Raw genomic sequence first — 26,093 nt, 5'->3', positions numbered from 1 at the left:
GGGGAACTAAATTATAGTTCATCCATAGGACTGCGCGAAAGAACAAAGGACTTTTTTCCCGAGATCGCCAGGTGCAACCGAGGAACTTCGTTCGGCAGGAATTAATACACAACTAGCATAATGACAATAATTACCTTCATCGTAATTTGAACACGCATCTGCCCTATCTGAAGCCAGCGACGGGTGGCGTAAGGGCGGATAAATATACATTCACTCACAACTCCCGAGCGAAGGATGACATTTGCTACGGTTGGCACACGACAAAACCCTTCGTGAAGGTAGCATCCTCGTAGCATTTTCAAAGTGTGTCCATTTTGCAAGAACTATGTGTTTTTGGAGCGATTCCTCATTTTTCGTGCAACCAAGGAAAGGTATACATCAAGTCTCCAAATCGCCTGGAAAGTAAACCCACCCGGTCCGACATTTATTGGATTTCGATTCCTCATTGAGCGATGGATCTCTCACGATGAATGAATCGTTGTGGGCTTGTGGCAAGATGTTCGCTCTTTTCCATCATCATCCGAGATCGCTCCTGCGTCATCGAGCAGCCTCTACGCCCCGCGGGGTCTGGCCGGGGTAACATCAGCATGGCAACATGTAACGGTTGTTTTTATGGCTCTTTCCGTGCTCCTTCGGCTTTAGTTTTATCATTATTATTGTTATTAAGACTGTGTATTTTTTTTTGTGTTGCCGCCCCACGGTTCCCCCCACCGTGCCAGCCCACCCGATGCAAGAGCGAGTCCCGAGGAATCCAGCCAGTTTGGCCCCATCCAGACCAGCAGGCGCATCAGGTTCAAGAGCAGCCTGTTGGAGCTCGTTCCGGCTCGGGCGTAATGATCCGTTTAGGTTGTCGTGTGCACGCGGAGGGGCCAAGCGTCGGGTCTCACTTACACACGTGCACACCAGCGACCGGGCAGGCAGGAGAGCATCGTGTGAAGGAAAACGGGTTTTCCAGTTCCTTGCTTCCGCACCGAGGGACCACCACGACGACGAGGGCAGAGCAGAAAAAAACAACAGGGAAGCCCTTCGAAAGCCCAACTAACCAACGAAACGAAAGAAACGCACAGGTAGAACAGTAACACGATTGTATGATACGCAAACATAATCATACAAACAAGCATAAAATAAAACACACATTCGAGAAGGAGAAACGAATAAATACAACTCGACTAACATTTTGTTTTTCCCCAAAATTACCGCCACGAATGATTTCAAACCGAACCAAACGCATGTGGCGTGCCGGGGGCAAATATGAACGAGCCAAATCAAATCCACTACATGCGATAGCGTTGTAGCTGCAATAACGTTCAGTACATAAACCAACATCGAATCGAATCTCTAGTTGCCATTACCATAAAATATATTCGTGATCTTTTTTAGCGCCTTGCCGTCCGTGCACGCCAAAAGCAAACACAACCTGCTGGGAAGCGATATCGCATGGCAATATTGCAACTGGTCCCAAAATGGTGTACTCTCTTGAGTGAATTGCCTTGGGTCGAGAAAGGAAGGTTAAAAGGGATTGATTTGATTAGAAATTTAATAATTGATCAGGCGGAACGGTTGCGCATCAACTCGTTGGCGTTGGTACGAGGTGCGTACCTTGCGGCCTTCTAGCAATCCGGTTCGGTACAAAGGATCGTTAGGACGCGCAGGTATGATAACACACATACACACACGCACACCCAAACATAACCACAGCTTTTTCGTTGCTCAACTCCAACAACGGATTACCGCGGGGTAAGGTGATCAAATTGAAGGAAAATGAGTCAATGAACCGAACCAGTTTTTACGGAAGCGAAAGCAATTGTACCAATTATTAGTATAAAGGATATTTGTCAATTGAATAGGTAAAATCAATTGTATACTTGCATACACACACTGCGTTGAACTGAGTGTTTCCTTACCTGTAATGGAAAGAATAAAAAATATTAATTCGTTTGTTCAAACTAGGAAAAAAATGGTGAAACCAAAAACTTTAAAAACTGGGAGTGTGGGTAAAATGCCATGCACAGAAGTAAGATACTTAATAACGTATCGATAAGAATCGAATGCAATCACTTCACTCGGAGCAAATTAATGGTCAAACCTTAATGCCTCCAATAATCTTTAAATCTGCTCAACCATGCTGAAACCCTATATAAACGAGTGCAATTTTCCAATAAACTACCGTCCCACAAACTAGCACCGGGCGGCGGTTAGGGAAGTTGCGAAAACTATCTGTCGTGGCCTAGAAACAAGTTACTACTGTGTCTAGACATGCACACCGATAAGATAGAATGGTAGGATTTTCCAGCAGCACGTACACCACACACCACGTGCACGTGCAAACCAAATTCCTCTCGATCTCCACGTCCGAAAGTGGCGTGTGCAGAACCAGGGACAGGCGAAAATGGTGAAGCAGGTGAAAGACTTTCAAGCAAGAAGTGAACTCCAAACCTTCCGTCCTTACCTAATCCCTTTGGTTTCTGAAGTGGGAGAACTATTTAGGAATTTGCAGTGCCGTTTATTTTATTACCATCCGTATCTTGGTGACTTGGGATTCTAAAATTAAACTTGATAAAATATAGAACATCGAAGAATACTTCGCACTACCTTCTTGTAGTGTACTGTAAACACTACGTCAAAGGGGTATAGACCGTTTAAAATAATAAAGAAGCTAACACTGCTTGGAAAAATAATAATGTCCCAATTTTAGTGACATCCCATTGGAGTTTTTTTTTTTGCTATTTTTAATAAGTAATTATATTATTAGAAGCAGGCACGACCGAATATAGTCGTTACGTCAAAGAAGAAGAATGTTTTAATAACATTGTATTTAATTTCCTACTGTTTTGACAAGAATTAATATCACCCGGTAGTCGGTAAAATGAATTGCTCGAGTCAAAGCATTTTGCCACCATTCCCGCGCTGAAAGAAAGCAAATCAAAATATAAAAAAGTTCCTCAACTGATAAGCGAAATCGTTATTCAATAAATACTTGGTCAGGATTAATCTCTTATTTGTAGCAAAAACACACCATATACTACCATTCTTTTGAAAGACATTTTTGCCATCGCAGAGCCGGACAGCTAAGGCGCTTATCAGGAGCCAAACTTAAACGATGCATGGAGAAATCTAAACGTTACTCGCGCTTAAATATGAGGGCGCTATGTTTGCTGAATCAGCCAACGCAACGGGGCGAGCGCAAGGTCAAAGCAATAAACAAACAACGGGAACGCTGAAAACATGAGCTGATTGAACGATGCTGATCGAACAAAGTATCACCAAGGGGACTGCGAATAATAAAAAATAAACTGGACGACAAAGAAAGGGCGACAGAAAAATTCAATAATTTCTACACGCTCATTCAAAGGTCAGACGATTTAAAGCGAACGGGTTCTCCGCCGGTGAATACACTTTCACCAGCGCAGGACACGAAAAAGTTAGGACGGGTTGACTCTGACGTATGAGACCGTGGAATGTCGTTGGTTGCGAACCACCCACCGCCTGGTTGTTTGGTCGCGTGAGCCATCCAATTCCAATGCCCAGCCCAGTGCGGTGCCAAGCAGAGTAAAGCAACCATAACCGTGCTACCTCGCGACTCGCGGCCACACCTACAAATCCGTTCCGCTTCGCCTGTCCGCCTTTTTATTGAGTTCACGAGATCTTGGACTGATTGATGACTGACGAGCCAATTCGCGACCAATTCGGCGTCTCTGACAAGCTTTACTTTTTGGTTCCGCATTAAGAAAGTCTGCTTTCATGCCCGATTCATGCTTATTTTTTAAGCATATCTAAGTACTCTTGTATTAATTTCATTAAAATTTTTTTAAAACGTTCTTTATAAATCTTTTTCTGAGACGGAGATGTGTATGTTTTTAAGATTTAATAATTAAACATATGAATTTTACCAACAGTTCCGTTAAATTAGTTAAACATACAAAATGTAACTATTTCGAATTATTCTGCGAATGAAAATAGAGCATGAAAAGAACCTTCAATCAACTGTAACTAATTAAATTTAAATTTTTAACCTCCACTCAACCCTAATTGACGCGTGGTTTATTTTGCATTTGACACGATAATTATGGTTTTTACTCAACGGCAAACCACAAAATGCGGGCAGGCTACACATATTCTATACGTTTAAATTGGTGCATTAAATCTGTGCCATATAAAATCGATTTCATTGAATGGGAATGAAAAACCGATGATGGCACTCTCCGATGCCTTTCAAAGTTTTCCCCAACTACTGCAATGAATGCGGTCGTGGTGAAATGTAATAATTAATTGCAACCAGCCAATCCCGTTTGCATTTTGCTTTCATGAAAGTCAATTTCAGAATGCTTCCTCATTCAGCCGCCTTGCATGTTCACCAGTTTCCTTTACACCTGAGAACCTGCCGAACAGGCGCTTCTATTTTTCGCCAAAAAGTTCAAAGTTTATTCGATATCATTAGCGAATCTGCAGGCGAAAGGTAAGGCTGGCGTTTAAAAGTATTCGCGGTGGTAAATGGTATGTGTTTTCGGTATTTCTTGTGTCGCTTTATCGATGCTGACTTACGTCGATTACGTGCTCGAGCTACGATTCCGCAAAGAGCAGAACAAGCGCACGAACGTTTTTTAAACGAACGCTAAAATTACCTTCGATGTAATCTACAAACTAACGACATATTTGTGCATCAAATTGTACAACATAAAAATAAACTACATCAAAATCAGAACAGGTTACTTATACTGGAAAAAACAGGATAGATACTTGATTAAAAAATGAATTCTTCTATACACCAATCATAAGAACTTTATCGGTATTTGATACCCATGGAAAGCCAATATTTCAGAAGTTGGACACGAGCGTCCTATCAATATTAGGCTTCCTAGGAGTATCTTTGGAGAAGCCGCTCGTTACACATGAAATAAATATGTTCTTCCGGAGTAAGTGGCGCGGTGAAACTCGATCCATAAAAGCGTTGTTGATGGAATTTTAAACGGCGGTATAACACCTCTCTAGCGCCTTTTAATAATCTTCTCTAATAGTTAGGCTCAGTGTTGGGCTTCGGTATTCCTTGAAGAATCCTATTCATGACACCGATTATAACTCCAAACAAAAACCATCGAAGAATACCTACCGGGGAAAATAGAATAACATTTGATCCAACGAACTGTGGATAGAAATACGACTCTAACGTCGATAGGGGGTAAAGTTTTAGGGCGGGTCTCCTTAATCATAAAGAAACTCTATTAGCCGAAAAGACACGAACGGAAACTTCCCCCTAAAAAAAGGAAATCCTTAGTCGAGGCATTAGTCATAGGTGCTACCAATTGCAAGGATATTAAATGTCCCAAAAATGCCGCATTCACGGTGGGATATATTTTCGGTAATTTACCGACCCCAGAACCGGAACCACAGTGCCCCAAACTGTTGTGTTTATAGGTACCGAGCGAGCGGGCACGCTGGCAGGTTTGGCGGCACTTGTTTTGATTTTTTATTTTCCTTCCGCGTGCTGACCGACACGGCAAACCGACACGGAAAAGCAAAACGATCCAGGTTGCTCGATGAGAGGAGGGGGAGAATTTGTCTCCGGAAACGGGTCCAAAAGGTGTATCGTACAAAAAATCTCGGACTTCTGCTGCTAACCCTCGTTTCTCACGATTTGCTTTGCGGTGGCCGGGGTTTACGCACCGTAATATTATTTACATTCTCGTTGCTTTGATTTCGGCACACCATTAGCTGGCGAACGGCGCAAGCTCCACAAAATAAGAATTTACACGTACAACGCATAACAACGAGGAATATGTAAACTCGGCTTGTAGCGGGAGTTGGACCCGGGTGGAAAATGTTTAATTTCGCGGGCCCAGCGATAATCGTGGAAATTATGCTTATGATCCGACATTTTTCCTCCATTACAATCATTAACGAAGGCGCCCCCGCGCCTCGGTCCGATTTCCGGAAAAGAGAAGCTACAAAAAAAAACACAGCCTTTACTAAAGATTGGAAGAAAACCCAGCCGGAAGAATTACCCAACAGCGCGCGTGTGCTCTGATTTGTGGCGTCCTTGGGCGGAGATGGCAGTGTTTTACTCTCCATTTCCACTTTATGCTCCCACCGTGCGCCTTTTCGTGGTCGGTAAAAGTTGCACACATGGCTGGCAAAAACGCTGCTGATACTGGTCCCAGCCGCTTCCGAAGATTATTATTGGCCCCCGGAGGGCTGGGCTGGTATAAATTGAGTCCGCTTAAAAATTCGCCGCCACCTAGTCTCGCATGGCAAAACTCCCCCCTCACTTGCTTTTCATCGCATCTTCTCTTTGCCACCTTCCTCGACCCCTCTGCTCGGGGTGGGGAGGGGGGCCACACATCTGCACGTTTAGTGCAGATGAGATTTTTATTCTCCTTCGTTAGTATCCTTTTCCCCCGGACGCGCCCCGTTTGCGTTGCACACATCGTCCAGGGTTTCGTCCTCGAACCGAAGGCATGGTTCTGTTCCAACGAAAAATGTTTGCGTAACTTCACGCATAACAACCATTCGGGAGGTCCGTACAACCGGTGGCAGCAGCTACTTCCTAGAGCAGGGGTCGGCAAAATCCGGCCCTTAAGAAAATTTTAGTGCTTGTCTTTTCCTTAAAAGAGTACGTTGAAACTATTAAAGACGGGCTTCAATACCAGGTGCCTTCCTCGCATACTCTTGTTACTATTTATCGATCAAAAACATTGTTCTGAATACAGCGGATAAATTACACGTTTACTTAACCACAATTACTACCTTCAAGCAAAACCATTTTTGACATCATTCCGAAACGAAATATGGTACCCAATATTCAAGACATGCTGAAGCTAAGTTTTTTTAATAACTGAGAGGACACCAGAAAAACCTTTCTTTGGTAAAATAATATTTGCAGATAAATTATTTAAAGTATTTTAAAGTCAGTCAAGACCCATATGTTGGAGAAGAACAACGTTTAACGAAAATAAATATAAAAATTAATGCTAAAAAGCGTAACTTTAAAATGTGTTGTCTCATTAAATTATATTTTAAAAGGGTTTAACATTGCTCGCAAAACATCAAAACCTCGTTTAAGGTATTTGGCCCTCGCTTACGGGCTATTTTTCATCATCTGGCCCTTTTCAGGAACTGGTGCCGACCCCTGTCCTAGAGAATCGATGACCAAGCCAACCCGTATGCTACGCACGTCCGAATCTGCCACACATATGCCACACGCTGCGCCCTCGCAAGGCAAACAGTGCGTTGGAAAGTCGCAAAATATGGTAGCCACCAGAGCGACATCATTCCCTGCGGAGGCTGACAGTGGGGGAGAGGGGGTGAGGGGAAAGAACGAAACAACAACCGGGCTGACATGACACCGTAGCGGTATGTAGAAAGTGCTACCAATCCCAATGACAACGGCGGCCCAATTGTGAACATCGAACTGGACTTTCGATCGTACATTCTCCCGCACTGATAGTGCAAACAAACGATGGTGGAAGAAAAAATGGCGTTCCTACGCAACACCGCCTCGGCTGCAAGTTGTACGAACACTGGCGTTGTTGTTGTGTTCAGCGAAACGCGAACGGAGAGTCGATTGCCTCGGGCAAGGAAAACTGCATGTCGACGAGACGGTGACAAGCCGCACCGTTCAGCTCTACCGATAAATGGCAAGCAGCCCAACCCTTCCATAGTAGAGGCCCTCAGAACAAATACAAACAGGGCGAGAAATCAGAGAAGCGAAATAGAAAAATACCCAAGCTTCAACAGTAATGATCAAAGCCCGGGTCACACCACAACAGCTGCTCGAGAGGCTGTCCGTCGGGTCGGATCTTCTCGGTCGCTCCTAGGGCCTCCGCTAGAGGGCCTCCGCGCGGAATCAGGTTGATGGAATCTCCATAAATGGCACTTTCCGCAATCTCGCAAACGGGTTCGCCACACCGACCTGTTTTAGTAGCAGCTGACATTCAGGTTCCTTTCCAGGGTTGGTAGTGGAACCAGCGTTTGATCGAAGCAATGCGTGATGAATTCTTTTCAGCTCACGTATAAATCAACGCAGCCAGTTTCATACGCATGGCCATATCGAACTGATTCATTTTCTTACTCATAGACAAACGTATTGCACAATCAACCTTAAACGCTGCGGATGGATAGGAAGCAATGCATTGCGCAAGACAAGCGCATCTTAAATTCATCATTAGTGTTGGAAAAATTGTTACATTTTATTACATCTTGAAAATCCTCCTTTGAGAGTGGAAAGATACTGGACGTCGCAGCAAGTGTTTGACCCGCATCGGCCCGTTTGCTCTCGAACTACTGATTGGTGACGTTCGCCAGCCCGCACCGTGGTTCAATATTTGTAATGCAAATGTGAGAAAATTTGTCGAGTAAACGCTCAATCTCGCAGACTGCTGGGCTGCGCGCCGAGCTAACCGCGGGAACTAAGACACCGGGACCACTTAGTCAAGTTCTTCATCAACCGAGACCAAAACCGAACCCTGCCTCCTGCTTCTTCGGTCGACGGCGCTCGGTCTAGTTTTTAATGGACAAATTAAACAATTCCTGCAGCCTACCGGTTCCTTCCACGGACTGGTTCGGTCTGTGGCGAGGAGTCTCTATCGGCAGCATCGGCCCTGACTAAATGGACATGCGTCGCCTTCGCCACCGAACTGTCGTAGTGTCTCGCAGTGAATTAGGTTAAAAGCTGTGAAATTAGCATACTTTGAAGCGTACGCTTTTATCATGCAGTCCGCGTGTATCGGTCGCTCGCACCGCCGGAAGCAATCGGTCCGTGATGTAAGACTATGACGAAAACTAGTGTTTCAAGAAGGGCGGTTTCAACTTTTCCAAGAAGCTTTTGGTTAGATACACTTATGTAAGGTTATTTTGTTGCATGTGCCTTATAGAATTTCCAAACATATGGAAACTATTAAAAGTTTCCCAAGTTTCTTTTCACTTCAACACCAGTTTAAAAGAAACAGTTTGGCCGACTGATACTGAAAGTCGGTCGCCGGTTTTATCATTAAACATTACTTTCACTTTTCACATTGAGATATTCAGAACGCGTCTGAACTTCTCTTCAATTTGAGTAATGATCAATAAATTAAATGAAAAAAATCCCATGATGAACTGATATGTAATGCATGTGAAAATGGTTTTTTTAAACTAGAAAGTAAACTGTATTTTATCAAAGTGTTGATGGTATGCCAAAATTATTAATGGTATGTGAAGTATAACATAAATGACAGGTATTTTCAGCAACAAACACTTTCAAAATATCAACATAATGTCCTACTTTCACTTCAAGTCAACTAAAAACCAGATTTATCAGAAAACTAGTGAAAAAATACAAAGCAACAGAAAGGCAACTGGGTATTGACGAAAACTACAAAACAAATGCTATAGCATGGATTGCTTCATAGAGCTGTTAAAAACTAAAGTTGCAGAACAACGTGTTAAGTGCAACAAGAGCTGCGCTTATGAAACATTGAACGTAGCCATGGCTAATTGCGTTTACAATTGTTGGCTTGAGGTTAAGAAAGCCCCCAAAAGTAACGATAAATAATTGCAATTGTTTAATTGGGCTCTAACATATACTACAAATACAAAACTATAAATATCATTGATCGAACATGAATTGTTCCGATATGAAATATTGATTAATTGTTCGAATGAAACGAAGTGTAACGTGCGTGCGTAATGTTTAGTATTGATTTCGAGAACACTCGCTTGTCTGCACATCATCAATTATTGCGACGTAATGAAATGAAACTTCGAATCGAACTTGACGACAGATCCCGTGCCATCAAAGAACGCATCAACGAACCGAAGTATGTCGCTGTCACGTGTCAAACAGGACCTGCGTCGAATGCGCATAAAGTGCGCACTATCCTATCTCCCACGTGTGTGATGGCAGAGGGGACAAGTTCCTATCGATTGAATTTGTTTGTTCTGCTCATTTTCTTCCGTCGCTTGATAGAAACATTACACGTCAGCAGCACTATCCCATGCCAACAGGCCGAAAACCGACAACGGGGACGGGGTAGCGACTCAAGTGAGACACTTCCCACGTGGCCCACCGCCGCGCCCCGCCGCAAGCCCGGCAGCATATTCATCATTTGCTGAATGGATATTTTCGACGGTAAAAATGGTAACACGAGTATTGAAATGAGAACAACGGCCGCCGACTGCCAATTCCGAGCGCGACCAGACCAGAGAGCGGCGGAAGCATTAGCATTAGAGGGCAATTGTTTATTTTTATCCACAACATCGTCGAACTACTCCTGGCCGGCATTCCGCGGGGAGACAACCGAAAGTGAACGAGCGGAACCTGACGAGTGGGTTGGAGCCGGCGAAAGGAAAAGGCAAATGATGTGTAGATCTGTGTAGATGTTTGTCTTTTCCCCCAAACCTACTCGTTTCGCCGTGAAATTATGGTTTATGCCGCCATTTCCGTTGCGTTAATTATTCGCTCATTTGTTATTTTCCACACAAACACACACACATTTGCGCCACAGTACAAACTAATCTTGTCAGAAAATACATTTTTGGAACATGTTTGTTTAAAAAAAGAGATCATTTTAGTTTTGTCCACTAGGGTGCCCCCTGCCACTGCTTCATCGGCCGGTGGGAAAAGTCACTGAACCCACGTGGAATTTTGAGACATAACATGCTTGGTTCTCGTAATTAGTGACCGATTGATGAGAAGAAAGTTTATTTGGATAGGAAAAACGGGTCCAAATTATTTACCAACAAACGACATCACGGTGAAGCATAATAATTCCATAATCATTATGTTGAACCAACTTAACACTAGAATGCATTGCTTTGGAATCTTGCCCGAATGCCTTTTAGGTGTCATTTTGACCCCTAATTTTAAAAGTCTATGGCTTGCCTATTTTTGAAGATTTTTCAAATCCGTAAACTGTTACTCTTAAGTATATTTGTTAACTCACTTTTGTCTTTTTCAAGTTTTAGATGTAGCTTTGGATTTTAAGAAAAGCCTTATTTTTTTGCAAAAATATTCGACCGTTTTCGAGATGTTAAAATCGAAAATTGTGTTGCGGTCAAAATGACCCCTACTTGGATTCCATTGTTAAACTAACCTTTTTTTCCTTCACCCAAAAAAAAAGCAAATATTTATCGAGAGTAAAGAATGTTTTATACGAATACGAATTAGAATAAAATTAGTTGGAGAATTCCGATGGAAAACTAATAACGACTAACGTTTCTCTCCTCAGAAATGCTCAGAATGCTCGGTATTCTTCCATTTTGTCCCCGTTGACCCGCGCGGAGGAAAAGGAAAAAAGCGAAGAATTTTTCCGACGGATGGACAATTTTTACGCGCCGGCATCCATGCGTACAGCAAACCCACCCCCTGACGAACGATATGTTTTCGAACCCGAGCGTGACCGAAGACACAAATCATCTGGCCGCAGCGCACACTACTACGGGGCTCTCCGTTGCGAACGGGCGTCGGGGTCTTTGGCATCGCATACATTTCGCGCCGGGCCGGTACGAGGGCGAAGGAAAGGAAAAAGAAATACTACCAGTACTCCTAGCACTCCGAATGGGATGTTTTCGTGTTTTGCGAAAAGAAAAGGCCCGGCGAGAGAGCGGGAAGAACAGGAAAACGAAACAAGAAAACCATACAACGTGCCACCAACATACAATACAACACCGGCTCGATGTTTTAATGCTGACAGCTTGTATTGACGTTGATAGAAATACTAATTGGTGTGTTTGGCGTGTCTGCGCAAGGGCCAAATGTCTTTAATGGCGATGATGAAGATGACCCGAGCGAAAGGCATGCGTAACTTCACACATGCCGAAAGCGTGCAAGTAAGCCCTAGAGATCCGAGCGGATGTGTCCATTCAAGAGCTTAGCGGCGCCCTCGGTGACTGACGAAATGTTATGTTTGATTTAATTGGATGGACATTGATATGCTATTCTGTAGATTCTACAAAAGAGTCTTTGTATAACATACCAGAAAAATTGTTTATTGGACATGCGAGGACAAAATGGGCACTTTTTTATGAAACAAAAATATTTGCAGATTGTCTAGAATGCATAAAAACCAAAGCGGACATCCTAAACGCATCAAACAAAACTAAGTCATTACAGAGCAACCATGCGAATCAGTTTCCCAGCTCCATTGGAAACCGCACCACGTGACAAATTAATTTAATTCACGCAGCTCGATCCACTCCATCCCATGGTCTCGTTCTCTTCTCGTTTCTCACACGGGTTGCGTGTCCGATTCGTCGAACGTGGCGGCAAATGGTTTCTTATTCGCTCCCTCAGCCATTAACATTATGATCACCATCAAAGGCTTCTTCTTCACCGGGTGTTTCCGACGCTGCCCACATACGGTCCGGTATCATTCTACTATCTATTTCGTAAGCTTTTCCCAGCGCTCTGCGTGGCTAACCAAGCGTGAAACGTTAGACAAAATAGGTGTCACGTTTTTGCGCGTAGCCATCGGCGCCCGAGCGGTTCGCCAGTTTGACCACACCGTATAGGAGGAGGCGCCTTGATCAAACAGTTTGTAGATGGTTAACAAGAAGGTTACCGCTGCGCAGCTATCGTGCGCGTTGCGTCTTGTCAAAATGAAACATGCAAGCGTGTAAAAGAAAACAATCGAAAACCCAAGGTTGCTTACTATATAACAGCGCAAAAACACCAGATACCAACATCGTGCTTGCAGTTGAAACAATAAAACATACGTGTGGTACAACGTACGAACATGACGGCCCAAGGTACTTTACTTAACTTAATTGAGTGTGGAAAGCAGCCAATCAGCCAACATAGGATGGATAATGAAACAGCCTTTTCTTTTCCGATGTTGAAGTATTCTACTTTGCAACGATCTCCAATGTCTAATCATTACAGAGTTTAACAACTTGATTTGTGTAAATTGTACAGGGTGTGTGGCGAATGTTTGCACTAAATTTAAGAAAATTGTTATACATTTTTACCACCTACCAATATTAAAATAAATCTGGCAACACTGGAATGGATATAGTCAGGAAATGGTCATATCAGGTAAAACTGACCATAAAATAGAAAACGTGAAGATGTCGAAACAAGAGAGCAATCGGTCGAAACAAGCGCTACCGCAATTTGATTTCGCACCAGACCAAGTGTAAAGGCGTTTATTTAGCCGTTGAAAGATTGGTTTGCAGGGTTTTTATAAGTATAAAGCTCTAAAAATTCAAAAAAATATCGATCAACCTGACTGAGGCACTTATTAGCTCATTAAGGCATCGTTACCGAGTCGATAAACTACAATAGAGTATGTTTGAACTTCATTAGTTAATTATCAGAACTGTTTATGTTGTTCGTTTATAGATGTAGATAACGTTTGAAACCCCAAAAACCAACCGGCCTTTAGTCTGACAATGTTTTAATGATTTTTAAAGATACGATGTTATCGGTTTTCTATCGACGATACCCTAATAAATTTAACAGTACTCTAATGAAGTTTAATGACTAGCTTTTGTCCGAGACTGCGCTAGACGTATTTAGGTTTGCCCTAGTCATAAAATCAACCTGTTTATTACTACACATTTATCAAACGTAAAATATTATTTAGGTTTTAAATTGAGGTTTACTAATTTTTGGTTATTTTTTCTGATACCTTACATAATTACTTTTCCATTTCAGTTGGATATTTCTGAATATTTTTATGCACTAAGAAATGATTTTTGCGCAATAAGGATATTTCTGAATATTTTTACGCTTGCGTATTAGGACTTGATGGCATAAATTCGTCAGAATTCGGCTTCCTGGGAAATTTTCCACTGCCGAAATACTGTCATCATCATCACCTCAACTTCAGCACAGAACAACAAACCTCCGAAATAACAAACTGCACATCTAAAAGCCCTCGGGAAGGCAATTGATTAGATTTTGCCCTCTCCGAAAGGACACAGAAGGCGAAATTCTACACCTTCCGGGGTACGGTAGGAGGCTTCTATCAGGGCCCATTATGCCACTGAGATGTCAGTGCACCGGTGCATCCGGGCACACGGGACGAAGCCTTGCGGACACCGATGTTTGAGCGAGCTCCGAAGGGTTTCGGTGCCGATGCACGCACTGGAAAATCAATCTCGCCACTTCACAGCCCTCTCGTGGGGGCTTTTCAGTAGCTCGAAATTGCATTTATGCATCTACTTCGTGGTGCCCTGACGTCCTGACGTCCTTCAATCTTTGCCATTCGAGCGGTAGTGGTATGTCACATTTTCCTCGGGGTGTACCCGTTTGAATGGAGCCTGCGATAGAATATCCGATTGCAGCACGACTAACGAGATTCGCTGCAATTGACCGACCGTTTTTCGTTTCACCCTTTGTCGTACCGGGAAAAAGCGGTCCAGTAGCATTCCGTGGCGTTTCCGGTCGGCAGTTAGGGGTCCCTGGCGCAGGATGTGATTGAGCTCCCTGAGTGAGGGCCACATTCCTGGCCTATTGTCAAACGTTAACCTCGCGAGGAATAAAAAATTATGGTTCCCAAAAAAATCGCAGCACCATTTTTGAAACGAAACAGAAAACAAAAACTAGCTCGGATGAGCAACGGCCGCTCGTGTGCGCAGCAAATCATTAATGCAAATCTCGCAGCTCGCGAGATGCTCATTGTTTTTAACGTTCTGCCAGAGTTCGAGTAAGTCCCGAAATCCAAAATCACCATCGCCTTTGTCGACGCTAGAGAGCGCGACCGATTATGGTGATTTGGTCGCCTTTTTAGTCCCGTTTCCCAAACGGATACGCGGCACGCCGGAAGAACGCGACGAGAGCAGAAGCTCTCGGTGACCAAGCCCCACCTCCCCCCTTAAAGACAACCAAGATGCTGGCGACCGAACTGCGAACCGTGGACGACGCGAAACCGAATCGGTCCAGCAAAACCGGCTCTTCGGACCATATCCGTGATACATATATATCGATCGCTTCGCTTTTGGCCCGTCCGTTATGATTCGGACGGAATGTGTTTGCAGCGGAACGTGCATACGTGGGAAAGATGGTGGCCAGCAGCCACCGAGGGTACGAAAAAATCGGTGATTTGGTTAAATTTTATTACCGTCGTTTTAAACAGAACCAACTTTATATGCATCCTTCTTTGTTGAGGTGTGTGCGTTTCGGCGAGCGGCTCAATTATAAGTATCACGTTTCGAGCGGTCGAATAAAAAACAAAAACGAAACAAATTTATCACCGCTCCGAGACGAATTTGCAAAGGCAGGCCAAAAGTTCCCAGTAAAATGAAACAAATTAACCATAAAGGCGTCCACAAGCTGGAAGGAGCCCGCAATATACGTTGCATGTTTATGGTAAACTTTTCACCCAACCAACTAAATGCGATCCAGAGAAACATAAACATCATTATAAATACTTTGTTTTGTGTTTAATACATCGCAACTTCATTAGCTTGGAGCCAGAGCATGGAACACACTTTGAAGCATGCGGCTTGCCATATGATTGGCCTTCGAATAGAAAGCTTAGCGTCAGCAAAGTTAAACAACGCAAAGCGAAAGGCAGGGCAATACATGCATACAGCAACCTGAATCCGAAACGCGATGAAAATAAGATGATAAGAACAAGAACATTAAATCTTGTGGTAAACATTATAATACTACTAATAGTTAAATGGGTATGATTAGACATTTTGTTTCTAATTACATTAGACAAACGTCAAAGAGCCTTTCGAAATTTTAATTTTAAATGCAAAGTAAATACGATTTTATATAACAAATTAAGCTTAACAATAAGAATAACGTATGATGTTTAACTTGTAAATTTTACTTTATAAGGTGTACATGTTATATCAACACAAGAAGATAATTAAACACTTTACATTGAAAAGTTGATGGCCTAACCATTAGTCAGTAGAAGATTACAACTTATTGCCAGTGACACTACGTCTGAATTTGACTTGGCGTAGGTTAACTCTAGTTTCCAAAAAGAAAACAAAGAAGTCACAATTGTATAAGCAAGATATTTCTCTTTTGAAATTCTCCAAGGAATCGAGCTCAAAGCAGACTAGTGAAGTGATAGGTTATGGAATCTCTATGTACTTTTAGGAATTTTTCGGTTTGCAATATAGATATTTCACATCAGTAAGGGTAATGAATGCTTTTACTTATTAAATAACTAATAAATTTTGACTATTAATAATTACTTGGTTATTAAATAACTAATAATTTTGACTATATAAGATATTATAGATTAAGCATTATTGTGGTCGAAAATGGTTTAAACCTTTTCATCTTATTACTCATTCTAATCTAAAAGGTCTCCTAGCCCTATGGATATCTTAAATTACGAATTTATCGAGTGTTTAGACCAATTTTCCAGGAGAAGAAGTACATCCGTGTTCAGTAGAAAATAAACATAATTTTCTTTCTGGAAGGAAAAATTCACGGAATTGAAACCCCCGTCGTTTCCATTGGCACAACAGCTTTCATCCGGATCGAAAAAATAAAGATAACCATGGAAGTGAGAAACTGTGGCACGGTGTAAATAAACTCCAGCAGTCGCAATCGTGAGCATATGTGGAATCTTAATCGTTTCGCTAGAGTAATCGTACCCTTTCTTGGAATCGAGTCAATAAGCCGAAGTTCAGCTACACTCCGCTGCCGTCTTCCGTTGGGTCACAGTTAATACCACTTGTTGGCAGCAGTCTACAGCGCTTCAATCGGCACCGAGCGACGTCCGCGAACCTTCATTGATCGGGTTCCGTCGAGCGAACGTTAGCTGCAAATCAAGGGCCAAATGGGAATGGTGGTTTTCCGGCGAACGCGAAAGTTCTATTTTTGGGACGAACACCATCATCGGCGCACACTTGACTTGGTTCCGCCCGAGCCGGATGGAGCGAAACTGTCCGGTACCACCGCCTGAGCCGCGTTCCCCCCAGCCAGTAGAATGGAAACGAAATTTTCAACACACCACGTTGCGGAGTTAATCTGCGAAAAGTATCCACCATCTTGGTATCGATCTCAACTCCGAAGCCTGCACAGCAAAACCGATCCCGTTTCTGGTGATTGTTGAAAATCGGGGATTTGCAAAACACTTCACATCGAGAACGAGAAAAAATCGAACCGAAGCGGGCCAAACACGCACACGCACGGCGCAGTGTTTTTAATGCGAACGCACGTCAAGGGAATTATGGTTTTCGTCTTTTCGGCGCTAAGTACTTGGTGCTAACGCAAATAATATCCTCCAAATATCCACCCGTTTGGGCGGCAGGGGCAAGGCAGGGACGACGTGAGGAAGCAAATCTTACCAGCGTTTTAATTGCTCGTATCGAATTAATGAACGGAGAGCACAAAAATAGCCCACGATTTGGGCATTATCCATCCATCGAAGCAGCGTGTATTTACCTCTTCGAAGCCGGGGGTTCCGGCACTTGCTTGCGTGCGCGCCGGTGCACGCAGCGGCCTGTTCGCAGAAACTTGCAAAAAGTGAGCAAACATTCTTCCTTCCAGCAGCACCAATTACGTAACCGTGCGAGAATCGAGATCTTCCGAGGGCCCAGCCGTCCCGGCCGCATCGCCATTCCATCCATTAATATAATGGAGTGGATGGATATTGAAACGGAACGCTCGCTCCGCGTGCGGCTTTTGATTTTTCCATTAGTCCAGCAGCGATTTTCACACCAGCCCGGAACGCACTTTCGGACCATGCTGGGGCAGCACGCGTGCCACGTGGTTCGCCAACTGGCTACCCCCTTCCCCGAGGGCAGGTTGTTTCGACCGAAAGACTAAACCATTCGGTTGGAATTTTCGCTAACCCCTTGGCTAAGCCCCAACCGCCCTTCGTTGGCTCCCTCGAAGCCGAGCTAGAACGCTGACCAGGGTGTTTGGTGAGTTCGGGTTTGCATGCAGAATGGTTTTACCACAAGTTGAATTATCCGCGGTTGGTGGTGGAGTAAATGGAAGCGAATTTCACTCGTCAGAATCAATAACATAATTTAGTGCAAGCAACGTGATTTACCTTGGGTTAGTTGCTACATTTGGCATGCATGCTTTTGGTACCAATTGTTCTGGGAAACGGATAATGATGTGTTTAGAGAGTTACGACAGAGTTAGTAAAACTATCATATGAAGTCGTTTTGGGGAAATACTGTAAATCGCCTAAAAGGAAATTAAATATTCAACCAAAAAATTAACAACTTCAACATCAGCTCTGTTTATCCATTTTTTTTTGTCTTTAGTCTTCTGTTCTTTTAGCGTCTATGAATCTTTAGGATTCATAAATCTCTCTAAATAAATAAAAATTCATGAATTTCCAAAAAAATGCAAAAAATCATTCAGATTCATACATCTGAATCGGTATTACAGAATTCTAATACTAAGTCGTTTAGGGGTTACAGTATTTCGCAGTATTAGTATCGCCTGGAGGGAAATTAAGTATTGAAGCAAAAATTTAACAACTTCTATGAATTATCTGAGGTTCTTAAAGAGTATCTTAAACACTTAAACCGTTGTTTTTTATACACCAAAAGTAAAAACCACGAGAAATATTTAAAAATACATGAATATGTAAAAACTATTAAATCTCTGTTCGAAAACAAACCGGGATGAATTAAATAAAACTCAATTCTTTTCAGGAAATAATTTCCACCTATTATAAACCCGAATAAGGAAATCGTTACATGGTAAAACTCCTCCAATAGTTGCTGAGGAAACCCATGAGGAAATGAGATACATCTTCTCTAGCTTTAAAAAACATTATAAGAACAGGTGTACGTGCAGAGAACGGCACAAAACAAAACACCGCGAGAAACCTGAGGAACTGCCGGAGAACTTGAATATCTCGAAGGCAATCCTCTTACGTGGTAATGCACTCGCCCTAAGGGATAGTACTCACCCCGTAAGTCTACAACCAGTCAACTGTAAGCTGCAACCAAAGCCACCGGTCCGTGAACTGAACGTGGGTCATAAAAATACCGATCATAAATGTTTATGCTCTCAACTCATAAATTGATAAAAATAGATCGCCTCGGAAACGGTCGACCTCTGCCGGCAGATGTCTATGCTGTGGCGCAGTGCGTGACCACGGGATTTCCGATGGGTTTCTCTCTTTGCCCCCGCTGCGGAAATGGTTTCACCCCTCAGATAAGTAACCTTAAAAAGCCCAGAATGATTACACGTTAGTCCCGAATGGTGTGTTTGAATGTTTATTGTGTTCTGATCGTTCTGATTGACTATTTTTATGTGTTTGAGGCTTAGCCTAAAGCATTAGTTAGCCATTCTAACGAAAATGGTGTTACTAAAAACATTTGTGGACAAATCCCACGCCATTAAGGTACAATTCATAGAAGTCTCCAGTATTGTAACAACAAAAATCACCTGAAGCACAGGCAACGATCGTTGAGCGTTATACAACCCATACAGCAATATAGAGAATTTTATGAAGAACATAAAGTCTGCCAATACATAGACTCCACTTTATATAGCACCAGAATCGATAGAACCTTTGGTCGAATGCAGTGGATTTGGTGTGCCTACAATAAACCTGCAGCAATGGCGAATTCAATGCAATCTCGCCGTCGGTTCGCCGTCACAAGACAGCTCTCATCAGTTCCTGCGCCATGTTGACATAAGCTTGACGCAAGCAAACATGTTGTCATCGCATCCAACATCGATACGCACTCCGGCCGTTGAGAAGCCGTTGCCGGTGATGTGAATCACGATATCCGTCGACGACTCCGGTCGAATATCTTTGATTTTCTCCGTTTGCTTGCCAACCCTTCACTCCTAGGCGTGACAGGCGGTTGCCAACACCCCATAACCCTTTCCTCTCGCGTGATCCTCCATAAAATAAACAAAGCTTTCTTCTTCCCGCGCCCTTGTCCTGCCACTATCGGTTTCTCTGGCAACCCTTCCGCTCTACGCTGAGGAAAAAATCGAAAATCCGTCGACGACCTACGACAATCAAGCGATTGCTCTGAACTGCTGCACAAGAAAAAGAGCGCGAGAAAGCGAGAAAGAGCAGCAGTGGTGGCTGTTTTTCTTCCATTTTTTTTTTGTTTTTGCTACCACACACCCTTTCTTATCACCGGCGGAGTTTCTAAGTGATCTCTTTTTTTTTCCAGCCCAACGATGTGTCAAGTGGTCCACGGCTGTCTAACGCGGTACAATTTAATTGTAAACAAACGCTCGTGCTTATTATCTGCGGTTGTCGATAAGGGTTGCGCAGTGTGCTAGGGACATGCTGGCGAAAATGCTCTAGACGCCGTACCAAAAAAGACAAGCCGGCGTCCAACGGCGGTGTGAGACTCCAGATGGAGTAGAACAGTTTTTCACATTCGTCATTTTACGACGGGCTCCACGTGTTACATCACGCGTTGAAACACGAACTGGTTATGTTTGAATTGTTTCAATTTGTATCCACGAAGAACAGTTATTTCAAGAGACTTCATAAAGCTTCCATGTATTTGGTTATCACATTAGAAAAGTTACCCAACACACATTAATGTGTAAATATGTCACAGTTTCAGTAAACCATAATGAAACACCACAACAACACTTTTGGCTTGAGCTGTTTACAAACATTTCTTCACCTTCATCGCTAACGCCGCGCTTAGTTTGATGAAATCATGTATTTTTATCAATAACTCGTGTGTGTGTGTGCGTGTGTGAAAGACGATAAGGTTACAGATGTTATCAATTCCTAGCAGTGTTCTAACGATCACATCTACCGGGAACTGTACGGTTCAACATCCGTTATCAGCAGAAAGGTAAGAAAACTGATTAAAAACCACGTACACGCATGATTAAGATATCAATGGGAAATAAAAATCAAGCGGTGTAAATTTACAACACCAAGTCGAACTATTAAAAAACCACAAAATAACCTTTTATCGAACGGTAAAGTGCACGAAAAAGAAGTATTTTAATAATACTCTTCGTTGTGCAATCTAACCGGGAGCTTTAGTTTAGTATTTAGTGGAAAGTGTGGTAAGATGCCCTGGTGGGATAAAATGTACTGCCGCTTTTTCATTTCAATATGTTCATTGGTATGTAAAATACATTCTACGTAAATTTCACGACCCTACAATAAGTTTCAACAGATAAAACTGGATAAAATTAATCATGCCTGAAATCATGTGAGTTTTTCCTACGACAATTCAAGCTATAAAAAGTGTGAAAATATTAAATGTTCAATATTAAAAGCATCCATAATTCTTACATTCTTGATATGGAAATAAAATTGAAAACATCCTTATTATGTGGCAATATGCCCCGGCATGTGTGTGGTAAAATACACTTCATTTATCCCAATTTATTCAGTATGACACAGTTTCAGCTACATTAACTCCATTTTGCGTCCAAAAGGAACTCATTATTAATTATCGATGGTACTTATTGAAACATATATGTTGAGTTGGAAACAATTCTCGATAAATCGCTTTAATTAAGTAATCATTAACGGTGTACGTTCTACTCCACTACCTGGACCATTTTGCCCCACAATTAAAAACTACACGAGGAAAAAAGTGCTCTTAAAAAACTTCGTTTTGGAAAACAAGTTTTAGTCTTAGAAGAGAAAATACTAAAATTGATCTGTAAATTTTGCCTGCCTATATTGCCTCACGTTACCTTATATCGATGGGGTTTGTATGAATTTCCTCTCTCCCCCAAACATCGGATGATAAAATAAACGAATCTCGATGGTAAGACACATTCCATGCGGAGTGTCTTCATGTCAAATGGGTGTGCTCTGAATTTTCTCTTGACGTATCGAGAGAGATGTGATTCAATTTTGCCTCCATTAAAAAGCAACTTTGAGCATGGGCAGAAGGATTTGTTGGAAGCCAAATTTTAGGCAACCACCGAAAAGATCCATTTTAATACTTTCTGTACTTTGTAACGAAACATACACAGCTTGAAGTGCGGATTGCTTTTTTTAAATTCCACATGGTGCCGTTCCCACCAAGAGGTTGGGTTCAAACATAGGATAATATAATACTACGAAGAGGTCGACAACGCCATTGGCATAACCACGATGATGATTCATACCACGGGATGTGGCCTTCTTTCCCTTCGAGCCGGTCTGGTGTATTTACTTTAGGTTTGAGCAAATAAACAAGACCGTGGCGCACAGTGCAGCCCTTCTGTTCGCAATCCTCTATCCACACCCGGATGTTAAGGGTGAAGGGTTGTCTGGTTGCTTTTATTTTGTTTTGGTTACAACGAAGCCCCTTAGAAACGTTCGGCATATTTCACACGGAAGCCAAGCTGTCTTAATTAGTCGGAAGCAGTTATTTGCCCTCATGAATCAGGGCGAAATTGCATCAAATTTTGCTACACAATATTTACTTGAGAGAAAAACGGAAACTCTGTTTTTTGCTGACTTTTAAAGTATCAAGTAGAACATGAAGGTGAACGGAAATGAAAGCATGCTTATAGTTTAACCGTATGCTTCCTATACCTTGGCACATGTTTCGCAAATAAAGGTAATGTAATTATTTTCGGAAAAATGGTTTTCCTTCTCCGGAACAGGGAACACTACACAACACCACCGCAGGTCACAAAATAGCTTTATCGAGAACGAATTGGAGAAGGACACATAATTGCATTTATCTCCCGATGCTGGGGATCCAAAAAATTTCCTTTTAACAACTTGCAGCAGGGGGATAGAGAGATGAGTAAAAAAAACCTGCTCGAAACTCAATTTAGCTTTTGTAGGAAAGAGATTGTCCCCAGCTAACCCCTATTGTGTTTCCAGAATGGTTGGAGATACCATAGCTTCAATTCAACCACGAATTGAAAGACAACTAACATTCCGAGCTGCACTTCGACACGGCATCAGAAAATGGTAAATATGTTTTCACAACATAATTCATTTTGCAATAAAAACAGAGAATCAAACTCATCGATGATAGTTGCAAATAGTTCATTGAAATATTTTGGGGAATTTTAAACTAAAAATATGGAAGATACACGAAATCTTTCAACAGGTTTCAAACAGAACGAAGTTTATGAACACGAACAACCCAACCCAAGGAAGAACTGGTGAGGATGCAAACCGAAAACGGTTAAACAATACCTCCGAACACCTTGACAGTGTTCCGGACTTCTCTGCTTTATGATTCTCCGTTAGAAGCGCCTCCGCTAAGGTATCTCCTGAGAAAACAAAACCGTGCCAAGGAGACCTGTGTAATGTCCAGCCGTCTACGCCGTCCACAGCGTTTGCCCATCGTCCGGCATCAGCAGCATCATCATCCCTCCTCCTCCACTACATTCGCATTCTTTTCGCCCTGGAAAAGTCGTAAAATCAATTTTATCGCTCTATTTCCCGCATGCCGCCCGGATGCTGGTGATGGCGCAGGCGACGGTGGCGGCGGCAGCTGAAGAGCATAGAATGGATGACGCTCAGCCAGGCGCAATTGCCAGGACTTGACGAAGAGAAAGAATTTCAAAAATAATAAAAAAAACAACACACAGAAAAGGTAAGGGCTCTCCATTCTACTTGTGTGTTTGAATGGCACGACCCGAACCGGCACGAGAATAAAAGGAAAATCTCACCACCTTCACAGGGGGTGGGTGAGTTGGTGGCCCAGCTTCGGTCCCGGCACCAAGTTCCCATTTTGTTCATCGCTTGCAAAAGAAAATACATCACAGAAGTTGAATGAGAAGTGCTGATTTGCTTTGTGCATCAGTAGGTCGCGGGACATCGTCTGTCTAGGCATAGGCCAAGCAAGAGAGACTTGTGCCTTAAAGCTGTCATTAAAACGGAACCCTCAAGAGGGTGGCTGAATTTGACTTTTGAGAGCGGCTTGAATCATTTGCGCAAGGGGTTTGAAAAGTAGCTACATTTTCGCTCCAGACCCTTCAAACTAATGAGATCTGTGAATAAATTACACAAATAAACAGTTAATTATATAATCTACGTAATCTATATTTTGTTCTCAAAAGAACCATTTGTAGAACATTAAACCGAGCACAAAATCAACGCTCGGAAATGGAGAGCACAATAGAAACAAAAAGTTCTTCGAAGAAGTACATAAATCTTTGATTGGATATCGCTGATGAAAAAAAAGGCAAACCAAATAACTGTAAAAATCGAAAAACGGAGAAGAACATACAATTACTCTTGATAGAAAAGAGAGGTAAGCAAAGATTCGACATCAAAAAAGAAGGTATTCACAAGCTGGCTGCGGAAAGCGCAAAGGATCTTCCTTGTACCATTCGAAAAGCCATAAAAAAGAGGGCGCTCTAGAAGATAAGCACCGATCGGAGTGGGAACGGAATCCTTTCTGTTTTCCCTTTTTATAACTATTATCTACCGAAAACAAGTGTATTTAACGTGAAGAGCCAACATTTGTGCCGGTGTTATAAAAAATCATTGGCCCGGCCCTTACCGATCAATGCGTGCGGAACGAAGCCAACAAATGGTCAATAGTTGACATAGAGTGCTTGGCACCCCCGTGCGGCATCATACCTTGTGAGTCTCCGAGGGCTGTGCATGGAGTTTTGGGTCAGGTAGCGGCTATTCTTACCGATTGGTCCGCTCGTTCCGCCCACTGCAATGTCCTCGCCCGGAGGAATTGAATGGAAGCGGTAAGCCGGGACCTTTTGAAGCAAAAGGCATCACACACCACACTCGAGGAGGAGAAGGAGATGCTCTAAAGTGACATAAAATGAAATTTCTGCCCCTGACGACAATGTGAACACTGGGCAACTTGTGACCAAGCGTGGAGTTTTGGGATTCTTGCAAAAGAGGAGACAAATAAAAGGTCCACGAATCGACTTAGCCTCTCCCCAACTCGCACAATCAGTGAAAAAGCTTGGGTTACGGGGGTGGTAGTAATACCGGCTTGGGTAAGGATTTATCCTTTCCTAGGATTGCACAAGAAACGGGAGAAAAAAACAACTCCGCAAGCCAGAGGAATAAAGGACTTTCGAAACGATGGTATCAAAGAAAGTTTACAGTGAGACACGAAAAAAAGCTGCTTCAAAAAAGACAACTTCATTCATTGGCCCGCCCAGGGTTCGGATCCGAGGCAGGAGAACCGATGAGCGATGTGAGTGTGAAGTGAATTGATCCCGAACATTTGCATCGTCCCGTTTTTCCAATCAATTTCGGATTCTAGTTCGCCGAAGGGAAGGGGGGGCTGTATGCAACGGTTCAGGCATTGATTGAGAGCTGAGAAGGATAAGGATTTACAGTCGGGTCGGGACCTTTCGAAGATTGCGTGTTATGAGTTTTAGTTCGGGATTAGGGTGAGCTGGAAAAACAATCGACAGGACGTTCTATTTCCTGAAGCTGTTTCTTCCTCTTTTGGACGTGGAAAATTCAACTCATCGTCGTTTCCTATATTTGCCATCTCAACGCACATCGACCATCTGGCAGGAAACTGTTTACCCCCACGATTGTTTACTGTGCAGCGAACGAAATATTTTGATTAGCGAATTTTTACCTCGGACACATGTGCGATAGCCGATAGAAAAATTTTAAACAAACTATTGAGCGGAAAAAACACACCCCTCGTCCTGTGTCGAACAATCACGGACCCGATATCCGGGGACAGGGCGCATAAAGCGATAAACGCCCTCGGTAATCTAAGCCTCGGAGGTTCCGATTAGCGAGGATCTGCCAGACGCCAGTGCAGACGACAGAAGCAAAACACGAATAAAATACGAATTATCTTATCGCCCCACAGCTGGCGCGTCGGATGGTGTGGTGCTGCTGCTGGCAACACAAAAAACAACACCACACACGGCCACCACGAGCAGGGAAACCACATACATCATTTCCAATCACTTGATTACTTCAATCCAATCCGAGGGCGAAAGGTGGCACCGGTTTTTCGGAGCGCGGTGCCGAAGGGCATGGTGGCAATAATAAATTAAAAGAGCTTCCCGGGTCTCGATGAAGACAAAAACCCTGCGGGTTCCAAGTGATTGCAAAGAGAGAGATAGAATGATAACTTGCGAATGGGGCAAAAACATAGCCCCACCGAACAGCCATGTACTGGAGTACAAAAACGCAAACGACAAACCCAAACTCAATTCACAACTTCTCCCAGGATCGTTTGAAAGTTCTTGCTCCCTTCGAATACAATCGAAATTTCCATCAGCCCCAAAAAGGTTTCCAACCTCCCATCGGACCATCAGGAAAAAGGGTTCCTCC

At 42.9% G+C, this 26,093-nt stretch overlaps 1 protein-coding gene across 1 annotated transcript in view; it reads right to left on the bottom strand.

Moving 5' to 3' along the window:
* Positions 1 to 26,093, bottom strand: part of LOC131290780 (division abnormally delayed protein) — a 118,185-nt gene that overhangs the window by 88,819 nt on the left and 3,273 nt on the right. The gene's annotated exons all lie outside the window — the stretch shown is intronic.

The sequence above is a fragment of the Anopheles ziemanni genome, chromosome 2, assembly GCF_943734765.1.
Source record: "Anopheles ziemanni chromosome 2, idAnoZiCoDA_A2_x.2, whole genome shotgun sequence".
In the NCBI taxonomy this organism is placed as follows: Eukaryota; Metazoa; Arthropoda; class Insecta; order Diptera; family Culicidae; genus Anopheles; species Anopheles ziemanni.
Note: the sequence above shows the minus strand (reverse complement) of the source record. Positions and strands in the feature narration are given on the sequence as shown.